Source organism: Onychomys torridus, chromosome 3 (genome assembly GCF_903995425.1).
Source record: "Onychomys torridus chromosome 3, mOncTor1.1, whole genome shotgun sequence".
Lineage (NCBI taxonomy): Eukaryota > Metazoa > Chordata > Mammalia > Rodentia > Cricetidae > Onychomys > Onychomys torridus.
The window spans coordinates 51,249,432-51,265,688 of NC_050445.1; the positions used below are offsets into that span (position 1 = coordinate 51,249,432).

The 16,257-nt window shown below is 36.4% G+C and overlaps 1 protein-coding gene across 1 annotated transcript in view; it reads right to left on the reverse strand.

Annotated features, from left to right (window-relative positions):
- The window catches only part of Cftr (CF transmembrane conductance regulator), a 158,804-nt gene that overhangs the window by 58,325 nt on the left and 84,222 nt on the right, over nucleotides 1–16,257 (reverse strand). The gene's annotated exons all lie outside the window — the stretch shown is intronic.

Here is a 16,257-nt window from a genome sequence, read left to right on the forward strand (position 1 = left end):
CTGCCTCCTCATTTTCTCACTGTACTTCAGACTTTCTTACATACTTCTCTTCCTTTGCTTTGCAAGTCAAAATCATCCATCAACATTTTATTTTCCATAAACATTCCACAATTTTTTCATTTATTTTAGCTAGTATATGAAATTAAAAAGAACTCCATATGCAAAACCAAAAACAGAAAGCATATAAACTATAAAAGTAATCACTTTCATTAAAAGCTACTGAAAGCTCCTGATCAGCTAAAGCCATGCTATTCACCATTACCAAAGAACCCTTTCTGACAGCATTCCTGACATGGGATGACCAAAGCCCTGTGATAAAACATTAACTTTCCAAATACTATCATTGCAGAGATGGTGTCTTAGGGTTTCTATTACTGTGGTAACACATAACCAAAAGCAACTCAGGGAGGTAAGGGTTTATTTCACCTTACAACTTTTATGTCCATCACTGAGGGGAGCCAGGGCAGGAGCAACCTGGAAGAAGGAACTGGAATAGAGGCCATGTAGGAGTGGTGCTTACTGATATGCTTCATATGGCTTGCTTAGCCTGCTTTCTTATAGCATCTAGGACCACCAGCCCAGGGGTGGCACCACCCATGGTGGACTGGGCCCTCCCACATCAATCATTAATCTAGAAAATGTTCCATAGGCATGCCCACAGGCCCATCTGGTAGGGGCATTTTCTCAATTGAATTTCCCTTTTCCAAAATGATTCTTGCTTGGGTCAATAAAACTCTAGCTTATGACATAAAAAGTAGCTGGCACAGATGGCTGGAGAATTTTATTTCACAAGGATAAATTAGGTAATTATATTTCCATTTCCTCTATTACACTATTACTTACAGAAAAGAGAACAACAAGGAGGGGATGCAGTATCAATCCCAGAGTTTTTCTAAAACAAACCCAACACCTCCTCCTGTTCATAAGATGACTAATAATTGATAGAAAATTTCCATTGGAACAAAGTGTTTTCAATCCTCACACTCTGTGCTAACTGAGTAACATACTATGAGATGAAACACATACTAAATAACTGCTCTAGTGGTCATGCACTGTGACCCCAGAATACCATGAGAAAGTAGGTACACACAAGCTGCCTTCAGCGATTCTGTGAAGTCGTTTGTCGTTCTTTGCTGTGGTCCAGACTAGATTAGATTGTGAGATGTGCAATTCTTCCCTGGCACTTGCTACCACTTCCCCTACAAAACCTACTATTAATATCATCAAACATATTTATGCTTTTATGAACTGTACTGGAAGACATAGTCTTAAAAGTGAGACAACTGTATCAAACATATATGTTCTTTTTTTACAAGTTACTGCTACATTGCTTTACAAAGCATTTTACCACTAAATAAATACATTTTACAAAACAAAAATTATATTTACCACTAAGTTTTAATAATAGCATTATCTGTAAGATTAAACTAATTTTTGCTAAATTTCTTTTAGTTTACATTTTTCTTAATCCCAAAGATTTTTAAATATTAATTTGCTATGTTGCTTTCTCTTCTTTAAAATGTCTATTATTTTTCATGTAATGAATTTTAGCAACTATATATATATATATATATATATATATATATATATATATCAAGAACATTTCTCCTTTTCTCTTATTTTCACTATGCATACCAATTATAGGTAAAAATTTAATTTTTTTCTGAAATCAATTTATCTACTGCCTACCTGCTGGTTTTATGTATTATCTAGAATTTTCTTTTCTTTTTTAAATAATTTATTTAATTTTATTTTATGTTCATTGCTGTGAGGGTGTCAGATCCCCAGAACTGAAGTTACAGACAGTTGTGAGCTGCCATTTTGGTGCTGAGAATTGAACCTGGGTCCTCTGGAAGAGCAGCTAGTGCTCCCAACCACTGAACCATCTCTCCAGCCCCTTGAATTTTATTTTCAAAATAAAACTTTTAAAACCCTTAAGGCACAATTTTATATTTATCTAATCTCATTTCAATTGTTTAAGAGGGAACAATACTCATCAAATGAATAATGTTTAAATGTTTATCATCTGTCATAGTTCATATTTAAGGTTTTCTTGTCCATTTTTCCCTATATTAGCCTTTGATATAATAACCATATCAACTATTAAAACAATATATGCAATCAGACAAGGAGCAACACAGTCTCAGGTGTTGACTTGAGTACATTCTTCTTCCTCACTAACATTTCAAATACAAGGGAGATTAATACCATGGTATCAAGGCCATAGGTGATGAAGCCACAATTCCAACCAAAGCAATTTGTCCATAAAATAAGTACTTTTAACTTTTTATATTAAGTTTAGTTTAAGATAATCTCATTAGAAATTATCTGCAAGCCAGGCGGTGGTGGCGCACACCTTTAATCCCTGCACGAGAGGCTGAGCCAGGCGGATCTCTGTGAGTTCGAGGCTAGCCTGGACTACCAAGTGAGTTCCAGGAAAGACGCAAAGCTACACAGAGAAACCCTGTCTCGAAAAACCAAAAAAAAGAAAGAAAGAAAGAAAGAAGAAGAAGAAGAAGAAGAAGAAGAAGAAGAAGAAGAAGAAGAAGAAGAAGAAATTATCTGCAACTTTAAAACACCATACATTTACATAGAATTCTAGTTTGTAACACTTAATTTAATTTAAAAATTTTATTCATATTCTGTCCTGTAAATGTCATACCTATCGCTATCACTAAACATTTTAAGGTTTGCCCCTATTGTGAATTGAATAGTTGTTCCCATTTATATTTTTAGATCATTGTGTTTCTATGAAGAGGAACTAGTTATCGTATACCTTTGTCTACAATTTGCTAATTTGATCATAGGGATAATATGCTAAGTCAATTTTTTTCAAGAGAAACAGCAATAAATATTTCTGAAACAGAAGATATAAAATTTGCAAAAACCACTTTGAACAGGATGAAGAGGAGTGATATTAAGAGAGTTTATGCACATAAACATATATCATAAAATTTTAACAGAACTTTTGGTATCATCATTAAAAGGAACCTAAAAATATTTGGTTACCTTGTTGTGACAAATATAGAATTAGAGGTTTTCTTTTCTTTTGATTTTAGAATCATTACAAAAAGATCTATTAGGATAGACACTGAAGCTTCGGGCAATTCTCTACCTTTCACATTGCTTTCCTAAACAGCAAATGTGACTGGTGAGCATGCCTAAAGCCCAAGCAAACAGCTGTTGGTTAATGCCATGATTCAAATGAGCATTTACATATTTCTGCACATGTATTAACAATAATAAAGAAAAAGAGGTCATCAATTTGAGAGGGAGAAATGAGCAAGTTAGAGGGAGGGGACATGGGAAAGAATGGAAAGCACAAAGGGAAGGGAGGATGGATATAATTATATTCAATTAAAAATTTAAAATGTAAAAAGAAAACTTCACCTCTAATTTATACCATATAATTCTAATGATCTATATTCTTAATAAATGAAAATTATGCAATACTATTAGGACAGAATGTCTTTGGGCTAAAAAAGGCACAAAAGTCAAAACATAAAATTACATTGAGACAAAATTGACTACATAAAAATTGTAACAAAAGATACCACAGTAGAGGATGAGAATGTATCGTATATAGCTGCTGGGGAGGTCTTTCTGTTTGCTGTGAATGTGTTGCTCTGATTGATTGATAAATAAAAGACTGATTGGCCAGTAGCCAGGTAGGAAGTCTAGTATTGGCAGGATAAGAAGAGAGGAGAATTCTGGGAAGTGGAAGGCTGGGTCAGGAGATGCTGCCAGCTGCCGCCATGAGAAGGAAGATGTGAAAGCAGAACTCAGAAAAAGGTACCAAGCCATGTGGCTAAACATAAATAAGAATTATGGGTTAATTTAAGTGTAAGATCTAGCTAGCAAGAAGCCTGAGCCATTAGGCCAAACAGTTTTAAATAATATAAGCCTCTGTGTGTTTATTTGGGTCTGAGAGGCTGCGAGCCGGGTAGGGCCAGGAAACCTCCAACTACATATAGCTATCAGTCTAGATTCTCCAAACAGATAACAACATTGTATTAAATATCTAAGAGTTGTATTAGGAGAAAATACTGTGGAAAACCAAACACACAGGGAAGGCAAGAAGGCTGAAGAACCTAGTGCAAATCTACCTAAGTAGAAGGATAGATGGTTGGTATGGAAGAATATTACACCACTATAGTCCAAGGCAGGATTTGGCAAAGCAGCTTGGGAGTCTGCAAAAATCAGCTAATAAGTTTTATGTTTTCAAAATAGAGATCTACTTTAGGGATCCTGCCCAAAACAGTTCCTGTAGAGAAACATGTAGAAGTAGGCTCAAGACAAACTCAGTAAAGGACTTCAAAGCACAACTTGGTGTCTTCATTAAACTATGCTTCCTATGGCAATGGTCTATACAACAAGTATCATGTTCACCCTAATAACTTATAAAAATGACATTGGGTAAGAGGTAGGAAATCCAGATGTCTAATAAACATGAAAATATATTTGTAATCATTAACATAACCATGTAACTGTAAGTTAGAATGATAGAGACAGAACAAGAAACATTTTTATTTATAAATCAGAATAAGCAAAACGATTAAAGTCAGTAGCAAGAGTTTTCAAGATGTGAGTAAATGAAAATTTTCATTGGTGGCTGACAAGTTTAAAGATTGGTACTGCTACTTCAAAGTTTAAGTTGGCAACATCTAGGGAAAATTTAAATGTGTGTATTTATTTTACAGCTTTGCAAATCAACTGTTAGGTATCTTCTGAGACAGAAAAAGGCATGCCTGTACGCAAAGGAATATTCAGAAATGTTCATTACATATACAACACAGCAATAAAAGAAGAATGAGAGCAGTAAGAAAGGTCAGCAGGTACAGGTCTCTGCAACCAAGCCTGAGGACCAGAGTTCTGTCCTGGGGCTCACAGTGGAAAGAGAACTGACTCCTGTAAAGCTCCATATGAGCCCTCTGCTGCACATCCACACTCTCTTCTCTCTAAATAAATGAACAAATGCATACATAGATATTGCCATGCATTAAAAAAAGTAATAGTTAATAAGACAAAAAGACAGCCTAGCCTACAGAATGGGAAAAGACCTTCACCAACCACACATCCAACAGAGGACTGATCTCCAAAGTATATAAAGAACTCAAGAAACTAGACATCAAAATACTGAACAATCCAATTAAAAAATGGGCTAAAGAGCTAAACAGAGAATTCTCAAAAGAAGAATCACAAATGGCTGAAAGACATTTAAAAAATGCTCAACATCCTTAATCATCAGAGAAATACAAATCAAAACAACTCTGAGATACCATCTTACACCTGTCAGAGTGGCTATGATCAAAAACACTAATGACAGTCAATGTTGGAGAGGATGCGGAGCAAAGGGAACACTCCTCCACTGTTGGTGGGAATGCAAACTTGTACAACCACTGTGGAAGTCAGTATGGCGTTTTCTCAGAAAATTGAGAATTGATCTATCTCAAAACCCAGCCATACCACTCTTGGGCATATACCCAAGGAATGCTCAATCAAACCACAAAGATACATGCTCAACTATGTTCATAGCAGCACTATTTGTAATAGCCAGAACCTGGAAACAACCTAGATGCCCATCAACTGAAGAATGGATTAAGAAAATGTGGTACATACACACAATGGAGTACTACTCAGCAGAGAAAAACAATGACAGCATGAAATTTGCAGGCAAATGAATGGAACTAGAAAATATCATCCTGAGTGAGGTAACCGAAACCCAGAAGGGCAAACATGGTATGTACTCACTCATAAGTGGATTCTAGATATAAAGCAAAGAACAATCAGACTGCAACCCACAGAATCAGGGAGGCTATATAGCGGGGGGACCCTAGGATGACTGTGGCTTATAGTAAGTTTTGGTTTTACTCAGTTACTGGGTAAGCCTCAATAAAACATTTCACAATTAGGATAAGAATTTATACTGTATCAAGCTGATAATAGAAAAATAAATTTTAAAAAGTGAAAAAAAGTAACAGGAACCACATAAGTTAGAAAAAGATGTGTACAATTTATATTACTATGTAGATTTTAAAGCTAAGTAATTATCCTATAAAATACTGTTCACATGCATATATGGGTATGAATTATTTTAAGTGATTTAGAAAAGTACATATTTTATCATTCTAATTGCTGGAGATTCAAGTTTTGTAGCAGACTTGTGATGATGGGGTAAAAAGCCCTACTAAGATGTTGTCTAGGTTTCTAACAATGCACATAATAGGGCTACTGTCACAGGAATATTCTTTTCTATAACACATATTAGTTTTATGAATTAACTTCTTTTGTTTGTTTTTGTTTTTTGAGACAGGATTTCTCTGTGTAGTTTTGGTGCCTTTCCTGGATCTCGCTCTGTAGACCAGGCTGGCCTTGAACTCACAGAGATCCACCTGCCTCTGCCTCCCAAGTGCTGGGATTAAAGTCAATTCACCACCACCCGGCGATGAATTGACTTTCAATGGTATGAAAATAAAGCATTTGATGTGCTGAGCCAGGTGTGGAGCTTCTTCTTATGGCCGGAAATGACTTGTGAAGAGAACTATGGATAACATTCACTTAGTGAAGATCTCCAACTCCATGGTTATCATGAAGCTGGTTGAGTTGAAATGAAAACACACAGTAGAGGTATACTGACAACTGAGATGAAGCTCATTAAACCTAATACGACAGCATCACCAATTTCCTTCTATTACTGGGAATACTTGGTTTGATTACTCAGTTTATGCGTCATCCATTTGCAGATTTATGAGTACTTGATACTCTCTTTGATTTGATACAAAGTGCTCTGTTTTGTATGCATTGTTAAATGTTGATCTTTGCTAACTGCTAAGGACACTCAGATCTGGTAATATATCATCTGAAGGGTGTTGGTTTCAGACTTCATAGTAGATTTTCCCCACCTGTGAATGTTACAACTTAAAAATAGCTATACTACTCTGAGCTATCATGAAGGTCTGTTTTGTTTTTTAATCTTTTGTTTTTATTTTGGAGATTATAATATACTTACAATAGTTATCTGTTCCCTTTCTGCCCATCAAACCCTCCCAGATGGCCCTCCTTACTCTTTTTTCATTAATTGCTATTGCATGCACACACATGTATGTATATGCACATATAAGAATTTAAATATAGCCTGTTCAGTACATAATGTTACTTGTATATATGTTTTCAGGTTTAACTGTTTGGCACTGGACAACTAATTGGTGTGCTCTTCCCTGGAGAAGACTATGGCTTCCTTTCCCAACTTTCCCTAGTTGCCTACAGTTCTTTGTGTAGGGTTGAGGCTTCTTGGGCTTTTACTAGTCCATTTCGGCATGTACACTGATGTTGTCCTTGTTCAGCTCACGTTTGGGTAGTCATGTTATGAAGGGTTCTTTTTTAATGGTATTTTTCTTTTTGAAAGTTTCATACATTTATACAATGTATTTTGATCATATCCATCCACTGGCACTTCCCTCTAAGTCCCCTTAGTGTCCCCCATCCTCGCTCAACCTTTCTCTTTATTTTTATTGTTATTAATAACCACCTTAGTTCAATTAGTGGTACCTGATGCACACGTTGCTATGTGGTCATTCATTGGAACCTACTGTGTGCTCTTCAAAATGCCCTACAAGTACATGTGGCTTTTAGAGTAATGCTGGCACACACAGGCACAGACTCTACTTTTCTTTACTGATACAGAAAATTCTCTGGGTTTTCTTTGATCTACAAAACTGGAGGAAAATCATCCACTAGAATAAGGGTCCTATACAAGGGCATTAAATAATATAAAATTAGCTATTGGACTTCATTTTTTTAATGTTGGTTCTGTGAATGCTAAGTAAGTGTCCAGTAGATGGTTATTTAGTTAAAGAAAACTATTTATTCTAAAATATAAATGTGTTAGATCAATCAATATTCTTACTGAAGGAGAATATTAGAAACTTTTCTTTCAAACTATTCTCTACTGCCATTTTAATCTATTTTTATTTTTTGATATTATATTTATTCTGAGTTTTTTAAAATAAACTTTTAATTAAAGTAGAATTAGCTTACTTTTCCCCTACTCTTTCCTCCCTCCAGTTCAGTGTAGTTTATCTTCAAATAACATCAAATGTCTACAATTAGCAGAAACACCCAGATATTTTGTTAAAGTTGCTGCACCAACTTTCCAAATGTGATTCAGAGGAATTTGGAAGGGACCTAGGAATCTGCATTCACTCCATGACAGTAGTGCTTAGCAGTGCCTGAGATCCTCACCTGATGCTTGGTCTTTCATTTGACTTCATTTATTACAGGTTAGTCAGAAAGGCAAATGTCAACTTCAAAGCAGTCTGCTCATACCACACATTGTGTGTGTTTGAGGTTGTAAAACACTTGAAAATGCTGAGATAAGCACACTGGAGAGGGTCAAAGTAATATTATAATAAGTGTGCAATAAAGATTAACTTATTTTATTATTAAGGAGTGGAGAACATGCTCATTGTGGTATATTCCATTTACTAACATTTACCACTTGATTTATTTTTAAAAAGTTAAAATTTATCATCTCAACTTCATTAAACTATATCAAACAAACCAGAAGTTACTCAGGAAACTTGTTTATATGAAGCTCACTTGCTCTGAATTGATTACACAATAGAGCCATAATGATACAGGCTATTCTGCTGAGAAAGAAGGAGGAAAGAGAGGGAAGAGGGGTGTTTTACAGAAGAAAGGGTGGAGTGTTACATTTAATAGTCTTGTGTAATTTAGCAATATTTGCTGAGTACATTTGAGCTTCCTGTAGCTTTGAAGATAGGAAAATACCATAAAGTGATTTTATGGCTGGCTTATCGCTTTTAGAACAACCTTGACAATACAGATGCTTATGGGAAGGAGAGGGTGAGAAGCTGGGGCTAAGGAACACTAACTTCAGGGCCATGCCGCTCAATAAAGCATATCTTTAACTGTGAATCACTGGATGATTAATACCATTGTTATTAATCTTTAAAAATCACTAAACATTGCCTTGCTTTATGTATACAGAAATTGGGCAGTGGAAGAGATATGTAAGTGAAAGGCCAAAGAAAACAGAAAGAAGTCTAGGTAGGAGAATGTGAGACAGCCAAGAAAGTGCTGAAAGGAGAGAGGAATCTAGCAAACATTGCTTCCCAGAGCCAATTGTACATGTGAGTGTATATGCCAGCCAGCCACCCAGTTGTCCATAATACAGACCAACAAAGGTATGCTTCATAACAGAATGCAGATGCTCAGGAGTTCATAAGTTAAGTTATGTCTACTAGATAAGACAGGTTGTTGATCTAAGACAAACTATTACAAACAGCTACACATGGAAATACTGGCAAAAGACTAAGCCCTGATAGAAAGCAGAGGATGTGAGAATTTTCATCAATTTTAAATATTAAAAATTTTGTGTTCACTAGTACATATTAACCAAGTTTATAGCTGAAAACTCAAACTCAACATTTAATATATTTTTTTATCAGAACCAAGAAAAATATACAAATCAATGTTGTAGTATTTATTAATACTAAAGGCTTGGGGCTGGGGAGAAGATGGTTTGTGGGTAAAGCCACCTGGATCCCCATATGGAAACTAGACATAGTACCCCAAGTATCTGTAATCCAATGCTGCTGGCACTGGAAAGTGAGAAGTAGAGTCAGGAGAACTTCCTGAGGCCAGAACCTCAAAGGCCGGCTAGCCTGGCATATGCAGCAACAAAAACCAGAGAAACTCTGCCTCAGACATGGTACAAAGTGAAGCTCAGTCCCCTAGGTTGCCCTATGACCTCCATACAATTGCCATGATATGCACACACTCGCACACAGAAGAGCACAGACCTACAGATACCATAGACATATACACACAAATTAAACTCTTGTTTTATAATCACTTATTTTATTGTGTGACCCTGTGAGTATAAATATAACTACTAATATATGTATACTTCTTAAGTATGTAAGTCTGTGTTTATATTCAGAATGGATAGCTCACGCATTCTTAGGAGAACTGAAAAGCACAGTAATTTAGTGTGTGTGTGTGTGTGTGTGTGTGTGTGTGTGTGTGTGTGTGTGTGTTGAGGGGTTGGTCTCTAGGAAGAGAAGTAAGTGCTTGGATTCCTGAACTCCCCTACAGCTAGAGAATGGTGTGAGAACTAGATTTCACTGGCTTTTATAAAGTGGAACCAACCGACAAACAGTCCCTTCAAATGCCATTTATTTAGACTCATTTCGTCACAGACTTCTGGAGAGCATATTTCAAAATTTCCCAAATTATCCTTAAATCTAGATGCAGGAAAAATTCTCTGTATAATTCTTACCTAATTAGCCTTGGAGACATTTAAGTGGTACTAATTCCTTATCTTCTCCCCTAGCTATGCCCACCTCTAATGCTCAGGACAAATATAATTGCTGTGGATATCGCTCTGTGTAAATAAAGTTCTGATTGGCCAGTGGCCAGGCAGGAAGTATAGGCGGGACAAGAGAGAAGAGAATTCTGGGAAGTAGAAGGCTGGGGAGAGAGACCCTACCTCCGCCATGAAAAGCAACATGTAAAGACACTGGTAAGCCACAAGCCATGTGGCAAAGTATAGAATAACAGAAATGGGTTAATTTAAGAGAGAAGAAGTAGATAACAAGCAGCCTGCCACGGCCATACAGTTTGTAAGCAATATCAGTCTCTGTGTGCTTTCTTGGTTGGGTCTGAGCGACTGTGGGACTGGCGGGTAAGAGATTTGTCCTGACTGGGCCAGGCAGGAAAACTCTAGCTACATCTAATATTTCAGTAGAACATCCTGTTTTACTTTGAATTTGTTCCTGCTCTGAATTGCCCTAAAATGTTTCCTGGTCCCTACCACCAAACCTCTTCTCACTCAGTCCTGAGGAGGGTTTCAAAACCACTACCTCTGAAGTTCCTATCTAACCTTTTGTCACTCAATACCTGACTAGAGTTGACTTTTGTATCTACTAAAGTCTAAGTTGAGTAGAATTTAAACTATCCAAAAGCAGAGACCCTTGTCTAAGTATGTCCTTCGTTCCTAGAATAATGATGCCAAAAAGTTGCTCAGTAAATATTTTTGGATAAATATGAACTCCTTCAACTTCCCACTACACTGATCTTATATTTCATATGTAGTATCTTAGTTTTGTTCTCTTAATTCTCCAAAGGAACTGGAGACCCATCACTTCATGAGTCTCAGACTCAACATGCTCTGCAGATTTGGCCTTCTTATTGGAAGTCATCTATGCTCTTCTGTACTGAGCCTTTATTACTCCTCCTCCTGGGACTGCCTCCTACTGCCACTCAGCCATGCTCATCTTCTTCATTATGAACTAGCTTCAATATCATTTATATGTTCAGTTGTTTTAGATATTTTAAATATTCTGCTTATAAGCCTTGCCCACTTTTTGTCCGTATTAAGTTGTATACACTGTAATAGAACTAAGAAAATTAATGAGTTCTTAATCATTTTACTGGATCTTTCCAAAGAAGATGCCATTACTGAGTAATGTCTATTAAACATGTGCTGCCCTTCACTTTCCCCAGCACTACATCCTTTTACATTTATATTACTAACTTTTCATCCATTTGTTGTGTTTTTACATTTAAGCCCCTTTCCCTTTGTTACTTCTTAAGTACTGATATTCTATCCTCATTAAATATTTTGTCATTATTTAATGTGTTGGTATCATCATAGACTTCTGTGTCTTCATTTATAACATATAGGCTGAGGACTCCCTATGTCCCTCTCCAACCAACAACTAGCAAGTTCCCCCTCAAAGGTTCCACATCACTACCTGACTTCCATAATGAAGCTCAATGTTTTCATCTTATCAACTTGCCTCAGCAAATAGTACCATCATCTACCTGGCTGCCCATGATAGAAGCTTGACATGGAAAGGAGAGAGGAATAGGGAAGTACTGTGTAGCTACAGTCAATACTACATCATATACCTGAATATAGCTCAATCAATAGATGTTCATTTTTTTGGTGGTTTTTATTTGTTTTGTTGTTTTTAACAAGTATCACTGTGTAGCCTTAGCTTGCCTGGGACTCACTCACTACACAGACAACAAGGCTGATCGTAAAATTGGAGAATCCTTCTGCTTCTGTGTCCTAGTAATGAGATTACAAGTGTGATTCACGATGACTGACCTAGAGAGTAGAACTTAAATGTTCTCACTACACAAATGCAAATGACAGCTATATAATTACTAGATGCATTTCATACCACACTGTACATAGCATATACATATAAATTAAATGTGTGAATTATGCCTTAATACACTTTTAAAATTCTTTTTTAAACTATTTTAAAATGTAAAAATTTGGCACCATCTTGATTAATCCCACGTCCTTACTCCCCATATCAAATAGTGGCTACTGTACTCAGTTTTATAGTAAGAAATATTTTGCTTTCTCTTCCTCCTACCTAGTAGGTCAACATTATTTTCCATCTGAATCATCAAAACAACCTTCAAAGTTATCTACCTGCCACCAGCTTTGCTGCTCCTTTTATGTAGAGTATGGGTATTACACACTGTAGCACAAAACACCTATGTAAAAGGTAAATCTGATGGTATCACCTTCTAATTTAAAACCCTTCTGTGAATCTCATGAACCTTACATCAAGTCCAAGTTCCTGAAGTAGCATATAAGGCTCCTCAGAATATAACTACCCTTTCCCAGTTCACCTTTCATCACACAGTCCTTCCTTTCTGGACCCCCATGCTTACTATACTATATATACATGGCTCTCCAAGTTGCCAAAGGGCCCGTGCTTATTTCAAGTTGTAGTGTAGTGACATACAACCGACTCAAACTCCCTGGTACAATATCTTCTTTGGGTTCTTGGCCCTTGTCCATTCCATTCCCTTTCAGAAATGGTCTTCTGCTTCTTTATTCAGCTCTCCCTTTGGATGTCACTTTCTTGGGGGAAACTTCCATGATCTTTTAGGACCACATTGTTACTCCCTTTACTTATGTAAGAATGCTAAGAAACATAGAATGTATTAACCTATGATAGTCTTTAACTGTTCATCTTCTCTTCTAGAATAAAAAAACGCTGAGAACAAGAAGTTTGTCTTCCTCATCAATGTAATTCACAGAGTTTGGTATGACTATTAGTACAATGCTTATACTCATAAATATTTACTGAATTAATATACTTAAGTTTAGCTATACATTTCTGTAGCCAAAACATCACTAGACAAGTTCCTTGCTACCTGCAGGCAATATCTGTGTTGCTTCGCTCAGTGTTGTGTTTATAGTAGTAACTCAACAAAACGTTGCTGAGATCAATTTCTTTTTAATTCATCAATCTGAACCAAGAAGAGCTAAACAATATACATAAAAAATACTTACCCAACATTATGGAATTACATCTAACAATGACAATGGTGCTACATTCTGCCTGTCTAGAGAAGACTTCGCACTAATTTTAGGAAACACAATTACTCCCTCCCTGGGAAAGCTTCTATGATCATCTCTATCTATAGAGTTGCAAGTTTGGTAAGATGTCGAAATCTTGCTGCAGATGGGAAATTCAGCCAGGGTCTTCTGAGTGTCATCCTGGATCTAAAATTATATTTTAAAAACTTTTCTTGGTTTATAATGAAATTATTCACCACCAAAATATGGAAAATTCTGAATCTATATTCTTACTTCTTTAAAAAGATTGAAAACAGAAAATACATAAGGATTTCATAAAATGATTTTTATCTTTGGAAATTTTACTGTTTTAGTTAAATGCTCTGTTTTAAATATGAAGGCTAGGCTTAAATGCCCTAATTTCACCATTAATTCATGGGGTACTTTGTTCTCAGACAGTTATAATTATGTTCATACACTACTGTTCTGTTGACTTGACCAAATCTCACTAGAGTGGCAATCCCAGGGCTATTTTGGTTTTAGAGACGTAAGAACTCTGATTTGTTAACCTGATAATTACCGCCTCTGTTGTGGTGTTCATCCCTAAACTTTAGGCTTTTAGGACCTAAAGCCTACTTTGCACTTTAAATCAGTACGTTTCCACCCTGACTGATTTATTTTATTATTAACTCTTGCTAAAGTTGTCACTGAATAAATCGGAAGTGACAGCTCAATGGGCCAGTTCGTGTTAGTGCTTAGCACGGTGCTGCCATGTATGCTCTTTGCCTAAGTCTTAGCTAGTATTTACTTTCTAAGTTCCAGGGCTCAAATGAAGTGAAATAACAGTGAAGTCCATAAAACACTATGGCATTCCCATTTACTTCTGGTTCAGTAGTTATATAGAGTCTTCCTGGCTTCATATTACAGTAAATAAGATCCAGTGTCCTCTAACCACTTATAACAGGGTACAGTCTATGTGATTTATTCTGGGTGAAAGGGACATAGTTCAACGTGTTCCAAATATCTGCTTTAGATCTCTATTATGTCTGAGCTACTACAAATGCTAAATCCTATGGCACCTTCATCTTTTCATTACTTCTAAATGTAAAGCTGTGAATTATCCTACTTTGGTAAATTGACTATTCAAAGGTTAAGTCTCACCTTCTCATAGGTTAGTCTTGGCAGAACCACCTGGAGACCCAGAGGTCAAATTCAAATTCAGTTAGTCATGTGGAATCTCTACGATGGAATTTATTTTTCAGAACAGCCTTGTTTCTCTGCTGCTTTCCCGCCCAGGTTTTTTCATTACTCCTTGTCAGTTTCTCTCCCAAGTTTCTTTTTTTAAAAATATATATACATTTGTGTGAATTCTTGGCAATTTCCTTCTTAGCATTTCCTCTAGCAAGTTAAATATGGAAGAGAAAAACATTCAGAGTTCATATTCTTCAACTTACATAGTAAATATTTTTACTGCAACTCTATATAATGGCTGTCATAGCAGATGCTTGCTTACTGGAGATCATTTTGTGGTTTCAAAAGCATCACAATAATTTCATGAAAACCGATTATATATCCTAACCCCCTGACCTCCTTTGCATAGTCCCCACCCCTTGTCCCCACCATACAGTGTTATAAAAGGCAATTATTTCTCCAAACCCAGGTACTTTTATAAGAAAATGAGTCATTGAATCAAGACAGGCCAATCACTTATTACCCAAATGCTGGCCTGTCTAGAATTCTCTTCTGTCAGTGGGGCTAAGTGAAGCTTATGATAAAAAGTGATACAGGAAGGTGGACAAGAGAACAGTGTAAGCTGTCTCTCTCAATATTGAAATAAGACTATAATTTCATGAGAACATGTAATTTGACTAGAGCTTAATTATACTGTTTTTTGTTTTTTTGTTTTTTTGTTTTTTTAAAGATAGCATAGTCTCTAGTGCTGGGCTCTGAAACTTTAAGCAACAAGGGAAATCCCTTAAAGCCCCTGGGGGAGGAAAATGAAGAAAACATCAATGGACACAAGATGTGGAATAGTATTTTGCAAGTGACTCTTAATTATATTATAGTCTAGATTCAATTTGTTTTTATAAAGCAGGACATGGAGATTCCCCCAGAGAGGATAAAAGGAAAAAAAAAAAAAACCCAACATAACTTATCCATTTGAGACTGCATGCTATAAATTATTCTATCAACACTGAACTTCCACTTTGCCCTTCCCCAAGATAAAGGCTTTAGCTGTCTTATCTGTGAATAATTTCCAACAACAAACTGAAATCAGAAAACTATGTGAAATATGTTATGCATGCTTTGCCCTTCCAAACTCACACATGCCTGCATACTCCTATGACACTGAGCATCATGACACATGCGGCACACTGAAGATCTTAGAGCTGAACAAAAACACAAACATGAGGAAGAGGATAGATAGTCCATCCTCATCTCCAGTTCCAAGCCTAGATGCAGCACATTAAGAAACAGGACAACTTCATCAGTCAAAATGAAAACAGGATCATGAATGTCTAGATTTGGCAAGAGGGACCACCCAGAGATTATGCTGAAGGATTCTTGTGTCGGTGCCAGCTGCTTAGCCATGGAGGACTCTGTAGGTATCCTGTGTTCCTATGATCAACACTCCTACATGCTGAAAAAGTAAAATATTCAGAGGGGTTATATACTATACTGAAGCTCTTTCTGAACACGACCAAAGGTGTGAGTATTTCTCTAACAAACAGACATAAACCTGGAAGCCTAAGGCACTGCAAACAAGGTGCACCCCCGTGCTTCCCTCTATAGCAAGACAAGCAGCTATTTCAAGTCCCCAGCAATTGTGTTCTTTCATGGGACTGTCTGCTCAAGTTCTGAGACAGTGACATTCACAGAATGTTTTGTGAGCAAGATACTTA